The sequence below is a fragment of the Pogona vitticeps genome, chromosome 6 (assembly GCF_051106095.1).
Source record: "Pogona vitticeps strain Pit_001003342236 chromosome 6, PviZW2.1, whole genome shotgun sequence".
Lineage (NCBI taxonomy): Eukaryota > Metazoa > Chordata > Lepidosauria > Squamata > Agamidae > Pogona > Pogona vitticeps.
The window spans coordinates 35909307-35930854 of NC_135788.1; the positions used below are offsets into that span (position 1 = coordinate 35909307).

General features: G+C 39.7%; 1 long non-coding RNA gene across 3 annotated transcripts; it reads right to left on the reverse strand.

Annotated features, from left to right (window-relative positions):
• Positions 1 to 1262: 1262 nt before the first annotated feature.
• On the reverse strand, positions 1263 to 20416 carry LOC140707995 (uncharacterized). 3 transcript variants are annotated; one of them, XR_013537221.1, is made up of 4 exons: positions 14340 to 20416; positions 8756 to 8797; positions 2476 to 2540; positions 1263 to 2360 (listed from the first exon to the last, which is right to left on the reverse strand). It is a non-coding gene; the product is annotated as an uncharacterized LOC140707995 (long non-coding RNA). The 3 variants fall into 3 exon arrangements; XR_013537222.1 differs by having other exon boundaries at positions 1263 to 2540; positions 14348 to 20416; XR_013537220.1 differs by having other exon boundaries at positions 1263 to 2540.
• Between the last annotated feature and the right edge of the window lie 1132 nt (positions 20417 to 21548).

The following is a 21548-nucleotide window of genomic DNA, read 5'->3' on the forward strand; positions in this document are numbered from 1 at the left end:
TACTTTTTAGCTTTTGGGTTTTTTAAAATTTCTTCGGCTGAAATTTCTTCGGCTGAAATCCTGATAACTTACATTTCATAAAGCTGATGATCTTTTAAGAAATTCCTCCCCCCCCATCCCTGCAAAACGTCCTGAGGCTTCTGTCAGTTCCCTTTCTCCTTGGGGAAGCTGTCAGGGGCTGAGGGATTGGGGAGAGAGTCTGATTTGCAAAAACTTCAGCCGTTGTGATGATTTTGCCAGCAGTGGCAATTTGCAGAAATTAAAATCTCTCCCTCCCAATCTTAGAACCGCAGAGTTGGAAGGGATCCTATGGTTCATCGAATCCAGCCCCTATCAAGGAGGCACAGTGGGGAATCAAACTCTGGCTCTGCTGCCAGATGCCTATACCACTGGGCTATCCAGCTTTTGGCTTCTCTGGGGTGAAAGGGAACCCACAGAAGCCTTGGGACCTTTGGGAGGGAATCCCCCCTTTTTAATTTTCAGAAAATTGCAGTCCAATTGCACTTTTAAAATTTCAAGTATTCTCTGTTGTGATACGTCATTAAGTCACTTCTGACTTACTGTAACTCTAACTGGGTTTTCCAGATATACAATATATTCAAGAAGTGGTTTACTACTGCTGACTCCCTCCCCCAGCGAGTTCCTGCAGCCAAATGAAGGATTTGAACCCAGATATCTAGAGCCCTCATCCAACACTATCAGCTACACCACACTGGCCTTTATAATTTGTATATGTTAGAAGAAAGAATGAATAAAGGCAAAGCCTGTCTAAGATCATAATGTTGAGCATGGGATCTGACATGAAATGCAAGGGCCACTAAAGACTGTCTTAATAATAGCTCAGAACTGCAGAGCTAGAAGCGCCTCTATCGATCACAGAGTCCGGCCCCTGTTGAGGAGGTACAGTGGGGAATCAAACTCCCAACCTCTGGCTCCGGAGCCAGATGCCTAAACTACTGAGCTATCCAGCAGTTCTGTCTTGCCCAAGGTCACCTCAGAAACTGGAGTCAGGCTTTGGATACTCAAGGAGCAGCACTGGAGCAATGATTTCCTAAAACATATTCTCCACCAGTTTGTCAGAAGATAGTTCATTACACAGCCATTTCAACAGAACTCCAGGTGCAGACAACCATCTGTTCTGACTTTTGAGTACGGTGCAAGATCAGCTTTTCATAGCTGTGTAAATATATAGCAGATTGATAACATCATTTACTGGATGTGATTTACAGGTTCAACCCAGAACATTTTGCCACTTGAGCAAAGAAGAAAATTACCCTCCCATTTTTTCCACATACCAGAACTGACTAGATGGCACCAACACTGCCCATCGCACACAACACACAGGTTAGCTTATGGGCGTGAAGCTGTTTGTGTGACATACACAGCTCTGTACCCAACATCTCACAGTTAGCTCTGCCTCCCTACAGTAATTGCCAACTGTGGATGGAAGGCATTGCAGGCTATTCAAGGAAAGAGTCAAAATGTAGAGATGGAGGCATGAGATGGAGAGGCCTGTGTAAACACTGACAAAGCTGGAAGTGAAAATAGTCTTGAAGCAATAAGCAAATGGTGCCATTTCTTATAGCTTGTATATAAGACTGTATTCAGAGCTTGGTGTGAACAAGTTACACAGTTTTACTTATTTACTAAAGTAATATGTTATCAATAATTACTTCCTTTCCTGTGATAGTAATTGCCAACACAGTTTCTCTCCCTTCAACAATGGCCCTCTCATATTTTCAGGAGTGAGAATGACTAGCCAGCTAACTTTTACTTCTTTTTAAAAACTTCTTCTTCTTCTTCTTCTTCTTCTTCTTCTTCTTCTTCTTCTTCTTCTTCTTCTTCTTCTCAAAACAAAACAAAACAAAACAAAACAAAACGAATTATAAGCCACAACAGGACACATTTTATCATTTTCAAATGCTGGGGAAAATTATGGTAACTAGGTTTTTGATTCATTTGTAATTTTTTTATTAATCGAAATGAGTTTTATTTGATTTTACCAGTGTTATTGGCCTTGAGTGCCACTTGTTGATAAAAAGATGGGATATAAATTTAATCAATTTTATTAATTAATTAATTCATTCATTCATTCATTCATTCATTTAACTTATATGCTGCCCACTGTACCCAAAGGTCTCTGGGAGGCTTATCACAATCAATCAATCAATCAATCAATCAATCAATCAATCAATCAATCAATCAATCAATCAATCAATCAATCAATCAATCAATCAATCAATCAATAGTATAAAATGCCAACAAACCTCTATTGATGGACTTACATAGAAAACAAAGGCTGAATACCTCCCACAGCTCAAACTGTTATTGTTATTTACTACATTTCCAGGCTGCTTTTCCTTTAAGAGGAAAAAAAGGAATGAAGAAAGAAAAAGAAGATAAGAAAAAAAGTAGTGTTCAAAATAGCTTATAAATGTAAAAGAACAAAACAAAAACAGCAAATGCACAGCTTACCGTAAAACCAATTAAAATCAGTCAGGAAACAGATTCGGTAGTAAAATAATTGAAATCAGCTTATTCTATAAACAATGAAAAACAACAATTAATATTACATTGTTTCACAATCTATTTTTAAAAGATATGTCTTAAAGATACACCTTTTCTAAAAGCTGCAAAAAATGAGTGTAACTTCTGGGTGAATAAGATGTGAAAGTATATGAGACAGTCAAGAAGATTTCCCTTCTGATTATCTTCAAACAGCATTGTCTCACCTTTGCATTTTGCAAATTGGCTCTGTTTTTTTATTGGTCATTGGGCTCAACCTAGACTCCATTTACAAGTCTGACTGACTGCTCAGATACAAGCCTGGCAGAATGTAACTGTTGGAGAGCTAATGTTTTCAGTTGCTCATTGGAAGTTGACTGTTTCATGTAGCATCATCGTCAGAAAAAGTAGGAGTAACAATATGCTCATTTTTGAATATGTTTGATCAATTTTCTCTCTTTTCAGCACGTTCCATAGATATGATTTTCTTTATCCACCTCTTCTCTGTTCATTCCTTGAAGAATACAAGCTTGCAAATAGTTTTGTAGGGCAGATTTGTGTTAGATAGTTTGTAGGGACTGCTTTACTTGAGTGGTTTAGGTATCTGGCTGTGGAGCCGGAGGTTGAAAGTTCAATTCCCCACTGTGCCTCCTGAGAGAAGAGCCAACCCGTGTAGCCTTGGGCAAGCTGCACAGTCCCAGGATGCCCCCAGAAGAAGGAAATGGCAAACCACTTCTGAGCACACCCTGGAAAACTCTGAAAAGAGTCACCATAAGTCAGAATTGACTGGATGGCACATGATGATGATGATGATGATGATGATGATGATGATGATGATGATGACTTCTTGAGCTGCAAAACTGAGGCACGCACCATCAAATAATCTGTCATCACCTCTGAGTTGGAGCATCCTTCTTTCACTCAATTCCCATTTTCTCTCTCACACACAACCTCCCCCACTCTCTTTTCAGTTCTCCGAGCTTTTTCCAATTCCCTTCTGTTCACATCTCTCGCCTCTTGCTTCTTTGTTTGCCTTGCTTATTATGGTTGAACGTTTCCATTTATGTAAATAACCCCTTTTCTCATGTTGCAGCTGTTTGAGGAACGATCCAGTTTTGCTGAGCTGGTCCTTGTGGGGCAAAGTGGATGACTGACAGGAGAGGCATGCTGGTGGCAGAGTCAAATCCAGAAAGGGGGTTTGGTTCACAAACTGCTAGAACAGCAAACTGCTGCTGCACTGGGGAGGTAGACCGCTACAGTAATTACACAGCCGTTTCTCAGAGAGTTAAAGAAAGCGATGAAATGCCTCACAGTGCCTATGAAAGGGGAAGGGGTGGGGAGGGAAGTGCCTGATGGGGATGAGGAAAGACTGCATTTACTGAAAGTGCTAAAAAGAGTGAAAAGGAATGAATCAGGTCCAGAAATGCAGAATAAAATTCTAGGCCTCTGAAAGTATTTCCTGGATATGATTTTGGACAATTTTCTACATGCTGTCACACAACAATAATGAAGAGCAACAATGGTTGCTCTTCATTACTCTGCAAATGTAGGCTAGGGCAGAACTTGGAGAAGTATGAGTCTGATTAGATATTGTCAGAATAGATCTCTCCCCAACTAAAATAGCCAATAGAGAGGGATCATGGGAGTTGCAGTCCAAGGACATCTGGAAGGATGCACATCTGCTACAATGACTGGAAAGAAAGAAAGAAAGAAAGAAAGAAAGAAAGAAAGAAAGAAAGAAAGAAAGAAAGAAAGAAAGAAAGAAAGAAAGAAAGAAAGAAAGAAAGCACAGAATCAGCTAAACCCTATTGCTGGTTCCAAATGAAACAGACTCACTGGATCAATGGTACATTATCAAAAGTCGCATAAGGCTCATTAATTCAATAGGTATACATTAGAGCTAGGACTAGCAATGTCTATAGTCTTCTATCTGTGAAATAGCCAGGGCTTTAGGAGAAAAACCTGAGACACTAGAATCAGATTTAGTTACACTATACTTAGATTAGACTTTTCCCAGTCAATAGGATTGTAATGATGATCATTGATTTTGTGGGTCTGCTTGCTTTATGTATAAATTAAAAAACATCTGACCAACAGATGTGTAATTTATTTTAATGGGTCTACTCTAAGTATAATGAAAACTGTACCCGAGACCAAGAGATATAGTGGGGTGGGATGGTAGAGCAACAGACTATGTCTTACCTGCACACATCACAATGTAAGCATAAAGCCTATTGAAGTGCATTTCCAATAAATTTTGGACTACAGCTCCCAGTATTCTCAGCTCGCATGGCTACTGGGTATGCTGATGGGGGACATTCTGGAATTTGCAGTCTAACAAGGTAACTTTTCCAAGCTCTGGCAACAAACAATCATTGCAGCTGGTTTAGCAGTTTAGGAGAATGGGAGCAAATGGATAGGAGGCTCAAACAGAATGCCAGGGTCACAATCTGCTTCCTGAGACAACCATCTTACATCGACTAATGCTAAGGCTGGCCTTGATTTTTACTTGCGCCCCCACTGCAGTTACAATAGGCCTATAAATCTCCATTGCTTCAATGGGCTTACTGTACTGCAATGTACTATGCTAAGCAACAGCACTTTGGCCTCTGTGTTAAAAATATCCACGCAAGTATAAGGAACATGTGTAACATAAAATTTGCCCACTTTCTCCCTCTCTCTCTCTTTCCCTCTGTGTGTATAAAACTAGTGGTGCTTCAGAACTGGAAAGGGAGCAAAATCTAGAGACACTTGTAAAATAGCTAATCAGAGAGAGGTGATATAATGAGCTAAAACTGGTCACACTTTGGATCAACCCATTTAGGATCCATAGGAGCTGAGGCAGGAAAAGTTATTCTTGAGCACTTCAATTACCAGGCTCCCTGAGCTAGCATGGTACTATACTACGTATATGGGTTTTCTGTCAGTTGTATTCCAAGAAATTGTGTATAATTGGAATTCCCAGTGTTTTAAAAATTAAAAAGAGCTCGAGAGATTGCCTGCATTTTATTTGGCCCACCAGTAAAATTTAACCCTTTTCTCCAAACCATTTCCTTAATCAAAGCTGGCTGCTTGGGCAGACTATGCAGATACATTGAAGGAAAACATTTGGATCACATTCAACAGATGAACGGCACATTTATTTATTGATTTCTTCAAGAATTCACATACTGGTTCCTCAGCTCTCAAAGTCTCCACACCAACTCACAGTTAACTATATAAACCACCAAAATTCATTTGAAAATTAAAAGGTCGTATATGCATAACTTTGTTAACACAAATAAAATGGACATATAGGCAAGATGAGTCAATAATACAGTACAGTTTACTGCATGGAAAGGGGTAACTGGAAAAACCACTCTGGGAGTCAGATGTAGGAATATCTGTATTCAGATTGTTAGTACTATAATACTATAGACCCCTTAGAAAATAATATTAATGTTACTGACAACTGATTCAAAAAGACATGAAAACAGGCATAAACAAGGCTTGACAAACCATTACAAATGAATGGGACAATGTAAACAGGGGAAAGATATAAGGAACTGCCTTTCACTGTATGAGAAAAGGATCTAAAGGCAATAGCAAAATGTTTAATATGTAAATCCAATGCATTTGAAGTCATACAGCTCTTCTTAAGAGAATTTCTCATATTTCAAGAGCAAGTTATCTCCCAGAGGAAAACTCGTTCATCAGAGAGAGATACCTGCTGTTGAACGATGGAAGAAGAAACCCCAAGGAACAGCATATATGAATTGAAATGTTGTATTTGAATAATAACATTTGAGGTATTCCTTTGCATTATTTTTGCCTTGAGGTTGTGACTGGGATTTTGTATTTTGCTACTGAAGTCATGAATGAAATTATCCCTTCCTTTCAGATTCCAGGTACAAAAGCCAGCTTCTCTGACTAACTCTGGTAACAAGACAGCATTCTCACTGAACCATAGAGCAGCAAACTAGCTTAAGTAGCTTAGAACAGGTCCTATGGCACACATAGCTCTGTTTTTCAACTCCTTGAGAAAGATTTGCATGCCTCACCTCTACATCTATCTAAAGTGGTAACCGTTCTGCCTGATGGTAGGACTGGCCTCGGCCTGAACCCACTAATTGATGCTGCCACTCTGCAATTGGTTGAACTGTTGACTTGTTTAGCCCCATATTATTGTTGTTTAGCCGTTCAGTCGTGTCTGACTCTTCGTGACCCCATGGACCAGAGCACGCCAGGTCTTCCTGTCTTCCACTGCCTCCTGGAGTTGGGTCAAATTCAGTGACATTGTCCAACCATCTCGTCCTGTGTTGTTCCCTTCTCCTCTTGCCTTCACACTTTTCCCAACATCAGGGGCTTTTCCAAGAAGTCTTCTCTTCTCATGAGATGGCCAAAGTATTGGAGCCTCAGCTTCAGGATCTGTCCTTCCAGTGAGCACTCAGGGTTGATTTCTTTCAAAATGGATAGGTTTGTTCTCCTTGCACTCCAGGGGACTCTCAAGAGCCTCCTCCAGCACCACAATTCAAAAGCATCAACTCTTTGGCAGTCAGCTTTCTTTATGGTCCATCTCTCACTTCCATACAACACTACTGGAAAAACCATAGCTTTGACTTTTCAGACCTTTGTTGGCAAGATGATGTCTCTGCTTTAGACCCATACTAGCTGTCAAACTGCCAAATGCTGCAAGTGTGGCTTGCCCTCAGGTAAGTAAGATTTACTTTTATTTGGACTGCATGCAAATAGTTCTTACAAAGCAATGGGGGCATGGAAATGGATGGACTGGAGAGATGCAACAAAACCACCAAGTACTTAATTCCGCTTGTCAAGCAGGATAAAGGTTGTCTGTAATATTAATAATAACACTGTTAATACTATAACAGAAATGTTAATATTTCAAGTGCCATGGACTCTGTTGTTTTTATTACAGTCAATTGGACATAGAGACATGCATTTCTTGTGGTCTTCTAGAAGAAACCAAACTCCATTTATCTCAAACTCCCGCATTGCAATACATGTCAAAGACTGCTGTGCTTAAAATACAGATATTATAATGTAACATAATATAATCTTAGGACTGCAGAGCTGGGAGGGACGGGGGCTGGACTCGATGATCCAAAGGGTCCCTTCCAGCTCTGCACGGACAGTAGGGAATCAAACTCCCAACCTCTGGATCCACAGCCAGATACCTGAACCACTGAGTTATCTGGATAGCATTGCAGGCATAGTGTTGAATTAAGCCTATGAGCTGGAGGCTTCATTTTTCATCACATAACCTACTTAATTGGTTCATTTTCCTGGTGTCATTAATATTTTTCAATCTGAAATACATAAAACCATAAATGTACATTCTGAATATTATGGAATAAATCAATTGTATACAGGTCGGAACTTTGGAGGAATCAAAACTATGGTCCTACAACATGAACATCTTTCCCCCCCCCCCCCGCTGCTTCCTGTTCATTTTCTCTGACAATGAAAGAAAGAAGTTTTGCCAGCAAAGTATTCTGATACTTGCTTGACTTAGAAACTTCTTTGGATGTGACGTCATGATGAGTGGGGAAGTGATTGAAGAGTTGCTGTAGAGCAGGGGTCTCAAACTGTGGCCCTCCAGATGTTCTTGGACTTCAACTCCCAGAAATCCTGGCCAGCAGAGGTGGTGCTGAAGGCTTCTGGGAGCTGTAGGCTAAGAACATCTGGAGGGCCACAGTTTGAGACCCCTGCTGTAGAGGTTGGAGTTGCTGAGCCTCCCCTTCTGTTTTCCAATTTTCTTTTCTTTTTTTTTAAACAAGAGATATGGTTTTGACCATACAATACAGAATGTATTTGTGCTAGACCATTGGCACAGGATAGAAATCACAATATTTCTGGATTGCACCCAAACTGAAAAATTTAATCAGAGCTTAGAAAAATTGGACTTCAACTAATGTTTTCCAGTATTTCCTAATAAGCATAGCAACCAGTATCATGGAAGTCATAGTCTAAACAATTGACTTTTCCAACCGTTCCTCACTAGTGCTATGCCATCTCTGCACCATGAAAATCTAACTAATGCAAAAATGACATAGTCCAATCCAATAAGCATTCTCAACAGAAATGCTGTATATCATTGGGCATGATGAGATTCTTAAAGCTGTAATCCAAAAAGGTAAAATTTCTAAGTTATGACTTCAGCTTGGATCAGTGGGAGCTTGGATCAGTGTGTTGCACCTATTCAATTTGGAGACAGAAATCATTACTGATATTTTATGTATTTATTTCTTACCTCTGTCCCCACTCACCACCAACTTTCCACTAATCTGTAGTGCTAAAGTAGTTAAGAAACAAATTAAATAAGTAAATAAATGAAAAGTTAAAAGAAATGTAAGACCAAACAAATTAAATACAATTAAATAATAAAACCACTGAAACCATTAGAATAAAATAGATAGTATAAAATGTCATTTTGAATTAGCATCTCAAAAAGCTTGCCTATTAGTAACTTAACATTGGTGTAGAGAAAAAAATATGGATGTGTGATCCACTCAGAGAAATATAGTAATGCCTTTACTGGATTAATACAAATTTACAAACAAGGTAATCTTCTGTTGTACAGCAGCCATTCTCAGCAGGGACCATATGACTCCCTCAGGGGCCCTGGCACATTTGAAGGAGCTATATACTAGGAAAAAAATCTTCACATGGCACCTTTTAAGTTTTCTTATGTGATCTATGGAATCCTGATTCGGCCTGTATTTCTTTCATATTGTATTTGTGTCTGTAGCGAAACAAAAAAGGTTGAGAATGGCTGTTCTATGCAACTGTTCATTAAACAAAAGTGCTGTAAAATTGGGGGCTAGGGAGAAAGCAGAGAGTCCAAAGAATTTGGGCCAGATGTGATGCCCATTGTTCCTGAAAGCAAGATGGTGTTTGCAGATTCACCTTGGGACAGAGATATCAAGGTATCATTTTACAGTACCCTTTCTCTGTGCAGACAGACCAGCCTGATGAGGGCTAACTGGGACCTCTGTAGATGTATTTGTTTCTTCAGTGAGATACTCAGGCACTTGAAGATCCACATGATGTGCGGTTGCATAGACTTTGACCTTATCTTCTTGATTGCTGAGGCACCATCTTCCATTGTTTGTTATAATCTTATCTGGCCAAAGGAATCCAACAATCCTGGTCTGTGAAATTTATTACTTGTACACATATTTGAATCATATGTATAAAACTGCTGTATCACACTCAGAAGTCATCTTAGCTGATCTGAACCGGTGGTCAATACTCAATGCACCAGAATAAGTTATAACCCAAATGACTAATGAATAATTATGAAATAACTTATGCAGAGAAGGACTTTTATTCTTACCCCAGGCAATGAGTGGTTAGTTTATTTCCTGAAAGTGAATTTAATCAAGAGTGGGTAATAAGAATATATCTACCATAATGAACTTCAAGACACTGGAAGTAGACATTGTCAGGGCTGAATTCGTGAAATATGCTGTTGGTAATTGGAAACCTTTATATCTTGGTTTCACCTGCCATTTTTCTAATCCCTTTCCAAGGATATCAATTAAAATAATATCAGCTATAGTTGATCCCCATAATTGGAAATAAAAAACCCATGCTCTAGCTTTTTTTAAAAAAATAGCATTGTAACATTCACAAATCCTTGAGTGTTTAGAACAAAAATAGCTTAAGTTTAAAATATCTGCAGAACAGGTGAACTTGGAATGTTTCCCAAGCATGTGGAACAATCCAAGTTCCAAATTTATTGAAAAGTTCATGTGTAAGAGAAATCTACTTAGTTGGGTCACATTTGAATTTAGCTGGGCAAAGTCCTTGTGCAAGGAGGGATCAACCCACTGGAATGAATGAGTGTCTTCTTGTGCAAGAAAGCAGTGGATACCTGTTTTAGCAAACCTAAACAAGTGCAACATACCAGTTGGGCAATGGGCTCCTCTACAAATAGTTCAGTCAAATAGGATTAAAGATGGGGATATTTGTATTGTAAATGAACACAAATATTCCTGTCTCAGCTGGACCTAATGAGGGTCTGGCCCCCAGGAACAGACCGTCCAATCGTGCGTCCCAGCACTGTGAAGATCCCGTTCTTCCCACCAATGGTGCCAGGAGTTCCACTGTCTTCCTGCTCAGCCAGCCACTCTAGGCAGTGGGCGGGAGGATCAGTCTCCCCAGATGGCTTCTGAGTGGCCAGCCAAGCAGGAGGACAGTGGAGCTCCAGGTGCCATTGGTGCGAAGAGCAGGACCTTCACGGTGCTGGGACGTGTGAGTGGATGGTTCCGTTCCAGAGGCCAGACCCTAATTAGGTCCAGCTGGGATGGGGATATTCATATTTGTTTATGAATACAAATATGCCCATCTCTATTCTACATATATACTATTTGGACAAAGAAATGTGTTACCGTACAGAATTCTGTAACAGAGCTCACAATCCTTCTACCACATATAAATCAATGTCTGATTGCCACAACCTTTCTTCATCTCAGCAGTCTGATTTGGGACAAGGAGCCATTGTGTTGCTCCTAGTCAATTTGGAGTCAGAAATCTTTATGGATCTACTGTAAGTTGCACAGATATCCACCAGGGCTTGAACCATCTGCACACCTCTGTTTGGCTCAATGCCTTGACTTGGTATAAAACAGTTTCTGTTGTTCCTGCATGGCTATCTACAATGTCATTGTTACTGAAACTTTTATGCATTATCATCAAATCCATGATCATAATGAAGGTTTTCTTTGATATTAGCTTGTGTTGTATGAGATTATACACACCCCGACAAAAGGAAGGATGGTTCTTCTTTTGATTTCGTTGCCACATGAGATCCTTCTCCCAAACTAACATATGAGAATGGACGAATCTGAATGTGTAAGAGGGGACCCTTCCATTGCATTTCCCGTGGAACGTGATAAACTCAAGCATTCAAGCAGAGTTCCAGGGACATGACACAGCTCTCAGAGTTCAGCTTCCTGATAAGTTTTGTGGGTGGCAATATTGGTTGTGGTTGGTCATTGTTGCTTTTTTGTTTTGTTTTGCTTTGCTTTCACTGAAGGCTTAATATTGAAATTGCATTTAGAAACAATTAAGCCCAAACCTAGGAATATTGATGATAATGCAGACCTACATAAATAGCATTGGCTGTTTCATTTTCATTCACTTATCAGATATATTTACTTCTCAGATATTTCCTTAACTGGAATTGACTGTACTATAATTGCCTATTTCTTTGGTCCATTGCCTGTTAACCTTGAAGTGACTAGGGTAAAACTGGTGAGGCCTCCCCTGTCAGCCCTGACCTCTCACTGTGCTGGAGAGGTTGCTGCCATGACAACCACGACAGATGTCAGCTAAGCAATGTGCACCCTAGAAAGACTCCCGGATTGAGAAAATCGATCTTGTAATGGTACTAGCGAGCACATTCACTGAACTGCCAAGTGTTCTAGGCTTAATCATTTATTTCATCTTGCAGAGAGAAGAAAACATAAAAGCAATGAAATGAATTTGACCTCTTGTCTTTTGAGTGACTTTAGTGCTACACTGCATTCAAGCAAGTGCCGCTTATGAATTTTAAAAAATTACATTAGGAATAACATTTTGAAGTGAAATGACTCTTGTAATGCCAACCCTCCAGAAACATGTTATTTCAAATGTCAGATACATAATAGTCATTTGCTGTTTTCTGTACGTGCCCAGAGGTTATCTCCAGCTCGGGTACTTGCATGATAGGTAAATTATTCTAAAGAACCTGCTTATGAAGAACATATACAGATTGCCTGTGGTTTTCCTTAATAGTCCATTGGTACAGAAACTTCCTTTGCAATTGTATTATTATAATATAGCCCTACTGAGAAAACAATAAACAATGTTTCATACTGACAGCAATCCTACTTCTTGTACTCTTCGAATATAAAACATTTTCCTGTGGTCTCGATTGCAATTCTGCTTGATAACGGACAATTCCACAGTGGGAATAGAATAGATTCCACACAATGTAACAGGGCAGTCAATCAATCTTTCTGATTTCATTTAGGTTTTGCTTGTTGTATACGCATGTAGCTTTATGGGTCAAAATCTTTATCTCTAGAACAGCATGTGCCAAAATTGCCCTGCGGGGAAAAAATAGAAGTGTGTCCAGTAGTGTGTGCATGCGTGCATGCGTGCGTGTGTGCATGCACGAACACCCTGTATTTTGCTGGCTTTTAAAGCTGTCTCTCTCTTTATGTACAAGACTGTACTAGATTTCATAGAACTGACATCTTCAAGTTAAAGAGAGCAAATATCTCTCTAAGATAATAGTGCCCTTAAAAATAAACAAAAGGAATGCAAGATATGGCTGAGAGTGGCTTGAGTGAAGGCAACCTCTTAAGATTTTCAGTGTGATATGCCTGTCTGTGTGCAGTGGGATATTTTATTGCATTTTTGCCCTCAAGTGAAGCTGACGGGAGCCAGACTTGTAATTTAAATCAATAAGAACCCTTTACTATGGCCATAAAATACTTGGCTAAACCTTTGAAGTGGCCACAGCTGAATGCACAGTGAGCACAGTATAAATGTTCCTTAAGATGTATTGTGTAAGCCCACTGCTAAAACAGCATTCAAAGGAACCATTGCCTAAGCACTAGTGGTGAATGATTGGAGAACATCCTACTCTCTTTTGATCATTTACGTTCACTCTTCATACAGCCATGTGAGGTTGGATCTTCATTGGCACATCACCCTGCTGCAGATGTCAGGCTTTCCTGTGCTGTGCTTGACAAGTTTCTTGGGATCTGGACCTGGTTCTGAACCAGTAATCCACATCTGATATGAAGTTATGTCAACCGCTGCCTTTATATATCAGCAATGGCTGGGGAAATATAAGGGGAGTGCATGTAGTTCGTTCCATACTACAGCAGGAGCACAAACCGTAGAGCCACATTCCAAAGCTAATCGTGTTCTGTAGAGAAGAACTCTGATAGAAATGTGAACCTTAAATAAATTAGAACAATTTTAGCATGGCAGCGTGGGATGATTTAGCCAGCCCTGCATGTGTTGGCAAGGCTTCTTGGTTCAGATTCTTAGATAGCTTTGATGCCTCTCTAGGGCAAGTTAATTGGTGCTAAGGGAAATTGTGGACAATTAAAATGGTAGTTTCTGAAGCCAGCTGTCTGGTGGTCCTCAGATCAGAGTGCTGGCTAATGTGGAGAAAGAGGGAAGTAGGTATTATCGGTAGACCCCACTGGAGTCATAAGGCCAGGACATATGCCCACAGATAAAATTATAGCACCAAGCCTACATATATATTTATCAGATCAACACAGAATTCTGGTGCCTGTTTGTAAATTTCTGATACCAATAACAGAGTAATTAATCCATCTGATATAATCCTAGCCAAATAGTTTCAGAATATCAGAATCAACACTAATTAAAGCCCAACAACCTTCCTATTCCCTATCTTGGACAGAGGCTCCATCCCAAAACACGGCTCTGCTTTAACAGTATACAGTTGGTCATCTCCATTTCTTGGCACAGGGTCCATCTCAGATATTCCAGTCTATCATTCACCAGGCAATGCCCTTTAAAAGATTTCTTGTTTGGTAATATGATTCTTTAACTTGCCTACTTTTTATGTTGAATTAATAAATGCTTCTATATGTCGTTTTTCAGCCCTGCTCGATAGCCTATATGATGAAAAACTGAATTGATTTAGATTCTCATCTCACTTGTGATAAATGTATTTAAACTTAAGTTCCTTGCATTGCACAATATACAGTATATTTCTATGCCTCAAGGTGAAATCTGTACAAATTAAATATTTGTTTCTCCTGAGTTCATCTGAAACTGATGTAATAGACAGTGTCACCCACCTGTTTACCTTTTTTGTCTGCTATGGCCTCATGCTGTTAACAGCCTGCTTGACCTGTCTGATCACAGTCTATTGTCCAAGGGCCTTTTTTCTACATTCAGTTTCAATTTCAATTTCTTAGGGTCTTGAAAGTCAGTAATGGACAGAAACAAAAATACAAATATATTTTAACTTTACAGCTCTTAGTGCCAATAATTAAGCCTTATAGAAGGCATTTCAACATTTTAAAATTGGGAGGGGGGATACATATGATACTAGAGAAACAACCAAATGAAGGTAAAAGAGTATGTGCCCTTTTGGAAAACCCCAGAGAGCCAGGCAGTATTGCTGGGTTCTAAGATTTCTCACTTGTGCTATAGTGGGATATAAATGATTTAAATCTGGAATACATTAGAAGTGCACTGTGGATCTGCCCTCTCTCAATAGACAGACTATTGGATATGGAGTTTAACTATAATGCAGCCATGGGGCTGAAGCAATCGTTTGTTGTTTCTTGTGCATCTCCTGAAACTCTCAGGGCCTCATCTACTTTTCCCCTGGAATAATTCTGTTACCCTGGCATCTGAGAGGGCTGTTTTCCCATCCTTAGTAGTGATAATCAGTTAGTTTACCAGTATATCTAAATCAGGCCACAGTGACTTTTCTCCTGCAGATGAAATTGACTGGACCAGAAGTTCCTCATAATTTGGTCTAGTCTATTTCACTATTTCTGTCAATGGAGTTTTCTTGGCAAAGATAGTGGAGTGGCTTGCCAGTTCCTGCTCCAGGCGGATTGCGTTTAGTCAGAAGTCTCAACTATGCCTTATCTACCTCCTGAGAAATCTATATATGGGACAGGAAGCAACAGTTAGAACAGGATGTGGAACAACTGATTGGTTCAAGATTGGGAAAGGAGTAGAACAAGGCTGCATATTGTTTCCCTGCTTATTTAACTTATATGTAGAATACATCAAGCAAAAAGCAGGACTGGAGGAATCCCAAGCCGGAATTATGATTGCTGGAAGAAATATCAATAACTTCAGATATGTAGATGATACCACTCTGATGGCAGAAAGTGAGGAGGAATTAAAGAACCTTGTAATGAGGGTGAAAGAGGAGAGTGCAAAAAATGGCCTGAAACTCAATATCAAAAAAACGAAGACCATGGCCACTGGTCCCATCACCTCCTGGCAAATAGAAGGGGAAGATTTGAAGGTAGTGACAGATTTTACTTCCCTGGGCTCCATGATCACTGCAGATGGTGACAGCAGCCATAAAATTAAAAGACACCTGCTTCTTGGGAGGAAAGCGATGACAAACCTAGACAACATCTTAAAAAGCAGCGACATCATCTTGCCGACAAAGGTCCACCTATCTGTTCTGAAGGAAATCAGCCCTGAGTACTCACTGGAAGGACAGATGCTGAAGCTGAGGCTCCAATATTTTGGCCATCTGATGAGAAGAGAAGACTCCCTGGAAAAGACCCTGATGTTGGGAAAATGTGAAGGCGAGAGGAGAAGGGGAGGACAGAAGATGAGATGGTTGGACAGTGTCATTGAAGCTACCAACATGAGTTTGACCAAACTCTGGGAAGCAGTGGAAAACAGGACCCCCATGGGGTCATGAGGAGTCGGACACGACTTAACGACTGAACAACAACAACAACAACATTTCACTATTCTATTCAGTTGGGTGGAATTAGAGATATTTAGGACTAGCAATGAAATCATAACCAAAACCACAAAGTATACCAGAGGGCATCAGAGTCGTTCAGGGGTTCTAGACATGTGGCATGAACAGTTCCATCTATCAATAGCAGGATTCAATTACATTAATTACACTGAATGAATGTATACATGAATAAACTCATAATGGCCATAATGAGTTGCTTATGAGTCTTATAGCATTGTCATACTTGGAGGCTTCCAAAGGCAGCAATAATTGAACCACACCAGTAGGACTCCTGAGCGTCATGGAGCATTTGGGAAAACTCAGCCAAATGGCATTGGCTCAGAATAGCTTTGCAAGGAGGGATGAAGATTGGATTTGTTCATTTGGACACATTTTCATATACTGTGCCCCAAAACTAATGGTTCTCTACGTTTATAGGCAAGATGCTTATGCAGAGGCTGTAATGCATATTGCATTTTCATTCCTTGTAGTTGCACCTGATGACTTTCTTCCACAAAAAAATTTTGGTTCCAGGTTAACATAGGTGCCTGTGGAGAAAAGGAAAAGTAGTTTAACCTTGTCATTTCCCAAGAACCCCCATTACTTATCACATACAAATTCTAACTAAATACAGTAATAAACTGAAATGTAAAACAAAAGTCAACATGGTTTATATATTTAGCACATTTTCAGAAGATATGCTCCCTAAATGACTGAAAAAACATCTGTTTGTCATAACACATAATTATCCTCATCTTGCATTTAGTGTGTTTTATTTTCTGATTAGTTTTTGGAAGATAAACATGGATTTAATTTGAGAGTCCAATTGTTGAGGCACATATTTTTAAGAAATTCTTATTGTGGTTGTGAGAAATAAGTTAATTATGGGGAATATGGATTCTTATTAATGTCTGCTTTGATTCTTAAGTTTCATATCCTCACTTACTTCTGTTAAAATCAATTGAAATTACTTGAGATAAAACACTTTTAAGGGACAGGATCATTAGCTGAAATAGATCAATATTTGTTTTTCATGAATTGAACATGAAACAAGCCTTCTTTCAACCACCCCCAATATGATACATTTTCTCTTTCTCTGTCTCCTCCAGTAATTTTTTCCCCTAGGGTTAGCCAGAAGAAGGACCCATGACTTGAAAACTCCATGACTCTAAAACTTGAAAATGCCAGGCTGGAAATGTTTGTTGCAGCCTGGCATTTTGAGCATGGCAGGTGGATGCTGTGAAATACAACCTTGTGTGCCATGTTCTTTGAAGGAGGGCATGGGAAAGATATTCTTTCAGATGACAACTGTCAGAATTCTTGGCCATGCTGTCTCAAGTTATAATCCAAAAAGTAAGAGTTCAAAACTTTGTTTGAAAGCATGCAGTTGAGATCCAGAGTTCCCGATTCAAAGATCTATTTTTTTCCTTTCTCTCTTTCTTCATTTATATGTTACCTTTCCTCCAAAGAATTCAAGAGGGTATACAAGGCTTTTCTCTTGCCCAGTTTATCCCTGCTGCTGTCTTGTAAGTTGATTATGAAAGACAGTGAGTGTCCCTAAGCCACACAGAGATCTTTGTGAGTGAATAAACCTGGATCGTCCTAGCTCGAATGTCCAATCCCCACTTGAACAATTACTCCAGGCTGGGCAGTTGTGACCTTCCAGATGTTCTTTGGTCTACAGCCACTATCGGTTCTGCCCAGCATGACCAACATTGGAGGGATTATGGTAGTAAATTGCGCTTCAGAAACACTGGGAGGGGGCACAGTTGTTCACTCTGTAACTAGTATACTATCCTAGCAGGCACCCCCTGGTTTTGGAAAGCACCGAGCAGCATAGAACTGTATCTTCTCTGTGTCTCCCTCAGTAGAAGATGTTAATCTCCCCCTCCTCCTCCAAATGCAGTCTGCTGCTATGAATAGATACTAGCTGCAGGCTAAAACTCTAAAGTTACACTACATTTAATAAGTTACATCATTACTTGCAGCATTTAACCTTGCTGAGTTTTTGGTTACGCCTGTCATTTTTGCTGTTTGCTCCTTCCGTCCACCCTTTCCTTCCTACTTTTTATGCAGACACCTCCCAGCTGAGCTATAGCAGGTTAAGGCACAGTGGTTTTAATCTAATATATGAATGTCTCTATTAGAATATAAACTGCTTTCTGTCAACCTTCTCAGTGGAAGTGGGAGGAAATACCTATACACTACTGCAAGGCATACTAAAGTCATGGTAATTTCTTTCAGCTGAAACTCCCTCACACTGTGTCTGAATATCATATACAGCATAATTTATAAAAGTGTGAGCAAGGGCAGAATTGTTCCCTTAATAGATTCTGAAGATTCCAATTTCCATTCTGCCACACAAGACTGAGAATCCACTCGTGCTCACTTATCTGTATCTTTGCCTCATCCTCACACTGAATCAAAAATCAGGTTCAGGTGCAGGTTAAGAGCAGGCATTTTACCTCAGGAATAGAAAGGCTTATTAAATATCTCCATGCAATTAACATCACTGTATCAATAGGAATTATCATTATGCCTTGTCAATCAGATCTTGAATTTTGCTTCAGGGAAACAAAACAATTTAAATTATAGCCAGTGTCTTTGCCTTCTTCTTTTACATTCTACTCTTAAAATTGGATAATTATGTGACTTTTCATTAGGCTCCTCAGAGTGTAATAGATCACAAAATTCACCCTTTGACCTTGGTGATGAATGTCTCTGGCAAAAACATGTGACAAGCATGATGGTAATGAAAATAAAATACTGAAAAACAGAGGAGCATCTTATAATGAAAGAACAAAGCGTATACGTGTGTTTCCTAGCTTAAGATGTTGTTCTCTTTTGTAAAAGGTGGCTTTGTAAAGCAAACATGTTGACACTTTTTTATGCTTTAGAAAACAAGGATCATCTACGATTTTAAATATTGTATTGTGTTTTCCAAAAACACCCCTGTGCATGTGGCCTGTGGTTCAATCGTTTAAATGCATTAATTAAATAGAATAAAACCAATGTGATTATCAGGCAAAGAAAAGCAAAAAGAATGTTACAATAATTATGAAAGCTAGCATGATGTGATGTTATAGTATTTGCAGTAAGGTTTTGCTCTTTAGAATACTGAAGCTATATTAAAAGACCAACCTCTCCAGTATTCCCTGTCTCCGTACCTACATATAGATTTCTTTGATGGGGGGCTTAATGTATTACACAGAAGGGTATTTCCACATGAAAGGTTCAGAAAAGATGGGAGCAGCACTCACAGAAGGGGAGAAGGGAAATTCCTAATCTGATTGTTAAGCATTCAGGCATTGAATACCTTTGGCTTGCCAACGGAACTGCTGTTGCATCAAATCCAAACAGCAAGAAATACCTCTGTGAATTAAGTATGTCTTTTTGTTCTCCATGTTTGCTACTTGCTGCAGCTCATCTGAGTGACAGATAAATTAGCAATAAGTTGGATCCAGTGCTTCCCTGGCACCACTGTAAGGTACAATAGGACCCTCATATCTGCTTGGGATTGATTCCAAGCCCCCGCAGATACAGAAGACTGCAGATAATAGTGAACACTATAAATATAGCATGGTAAAAGGCGAAAAAACACAGAAAAAATATTTTCACATGTGCATTATGAGAACTGGCAACTAGAGGGCACTAACAAGTATTCACAGCATGGTCTCTGCTCCCTCTAGTATTGTGGTAAGGTAAAGGTAAAGGTTCCCCTTGACAATTTTGTCCAGTCGTATTCGACTCTAGGGGGCGGTGCTCATCCCCGTTTCCAAGCCATAGAGCTAGAGTTTTGTCTGAAGACTATCTTCCGTGGTCACATGGCCAGTGCGACTTAGACACGGAACGCTGTTACCTTCCCACTGAGGTGGTACCTAATTATCTACTCACATTTGCATGCTTTCGAACTGCTAGGTTGGCGGGAGCTGGGATAAGCGACGGGTGCTCACTCCGTCCCGTGGATTCGCTCTTATGACTGCTTGGTCTTCTGACCCTGCAGCACAGGCTCCTGCGGTTTAGCCCACAGTGCCACCACGTCCCTCTAGTATTGTGGTAATACATGTGAAATAGTATTTTTCTGGATTAAAAAAATAGTTTTAATATTTTCAGATCATTGATAACTGAAACCGTGGATACCGAACCTCGGATATGGGAGGGGTCTTACTGTAATTTCGTCTTAAAAAAGACTTTATTGGAAAGAGAGATTTCTTTATCATAGGAAGCCTTCTTTGTTTGGAGGAAAGGAAACTAGGAATGTTTCAGAGTACCTTTCCCAGCCTAATCTTCTCTAGATGTGTCAGACTACAACTCCCATCAGCTCAGCTAGCGGTGCCTGGGGATGATTCCCTCCAAGAATAGCATGCTTTCTTCTGTAATGATGGGATTATCTGTATCTTATTTCTACCCTGAATATTTCTTTCTGCCCCATGTTGCTACCATAATGGCTATGTTTTACAAATATACATTTGATTCCTATAGAAAACAAGACCAGTTTCTGATTGATTTTGTGTGCTCTTGATACTGTGCTAGTGGTTCCATCCGGGTTAGCAATCTTGGTGGTGTTAAGGCAACCACTCAAAGATCTCTGGTTCAGAGTAACAACAGATATTATTCATGGTTACCACTGATAATTTCATTTAATTTTATAATTTATCCCCCATCTTTCACCAAAAGAGGACCCAACTTGCTCAGTTATTACTATTACTATTACTATTATTCATCTAGATTTTTCAGATGGTTTATTTATTTATTTATTTAATTTATATGCCGCCCACACTTAATTCTTAATTTATAATGCTAAATAAAATCTTAAATGATACCTTGAACAATAAGGCTGAATTGCCACTTTTTTTCCCTAAAAGGAAAACAGTGATGTCCAACTTCCTGGTGTTTGCTTGCATTGGCACAAGAGATTTCCCCCAGCCAAGTGAGGCTACGCTGCTGCCAGCATCATCTAGAATCAACTCTCATGGCTTCTTGTGAGCTGGGCGGTTGTCAGAGCATTGCCCCTAACCATAGAGCCTGCAAACCAGCAGCGCAGAGCATCTCTATTCTTTCTGACAAGAAAGGGAAAGAGGGAAGGCTTTTTATTTTTATTTGCATACGTGCGGGGACCTTATGTTCCAGTCTTTCCAAACTAGGACCACATCGTATTTTGCCCTAGTAAACATTCCTATTAAGAGAAGGAGATTTTACAAAATTGATTCAAGATTATGCACTTAGCATTTGAGCAGAATGCATCACCTTAGTCTAACCCTAAAGCCATGTCTGGATTATAGTGTAATTCTCTTCATTTGGATGTGCAATCAAGTCTGCATCATCCTAGAAATAGTTTAATTAAACAGACATATGTTTCTTGCAAAGGAAACGCTCTTCGGATTTTAGCAAAGGTACCTCGTCAACCCCAGAAAACTGTCCTTCCTTGGTTTGCCTGGAAAGGGGAGTGGGGCATTAGAAACAGCGGTAAAAGTTACCTTTTAGACTACAACTGCCAGATCTCTCCAGATAAGTGGTCAGATAAACCTGAAGGTGTCTTTTCTGTGATGCTGACAGATTT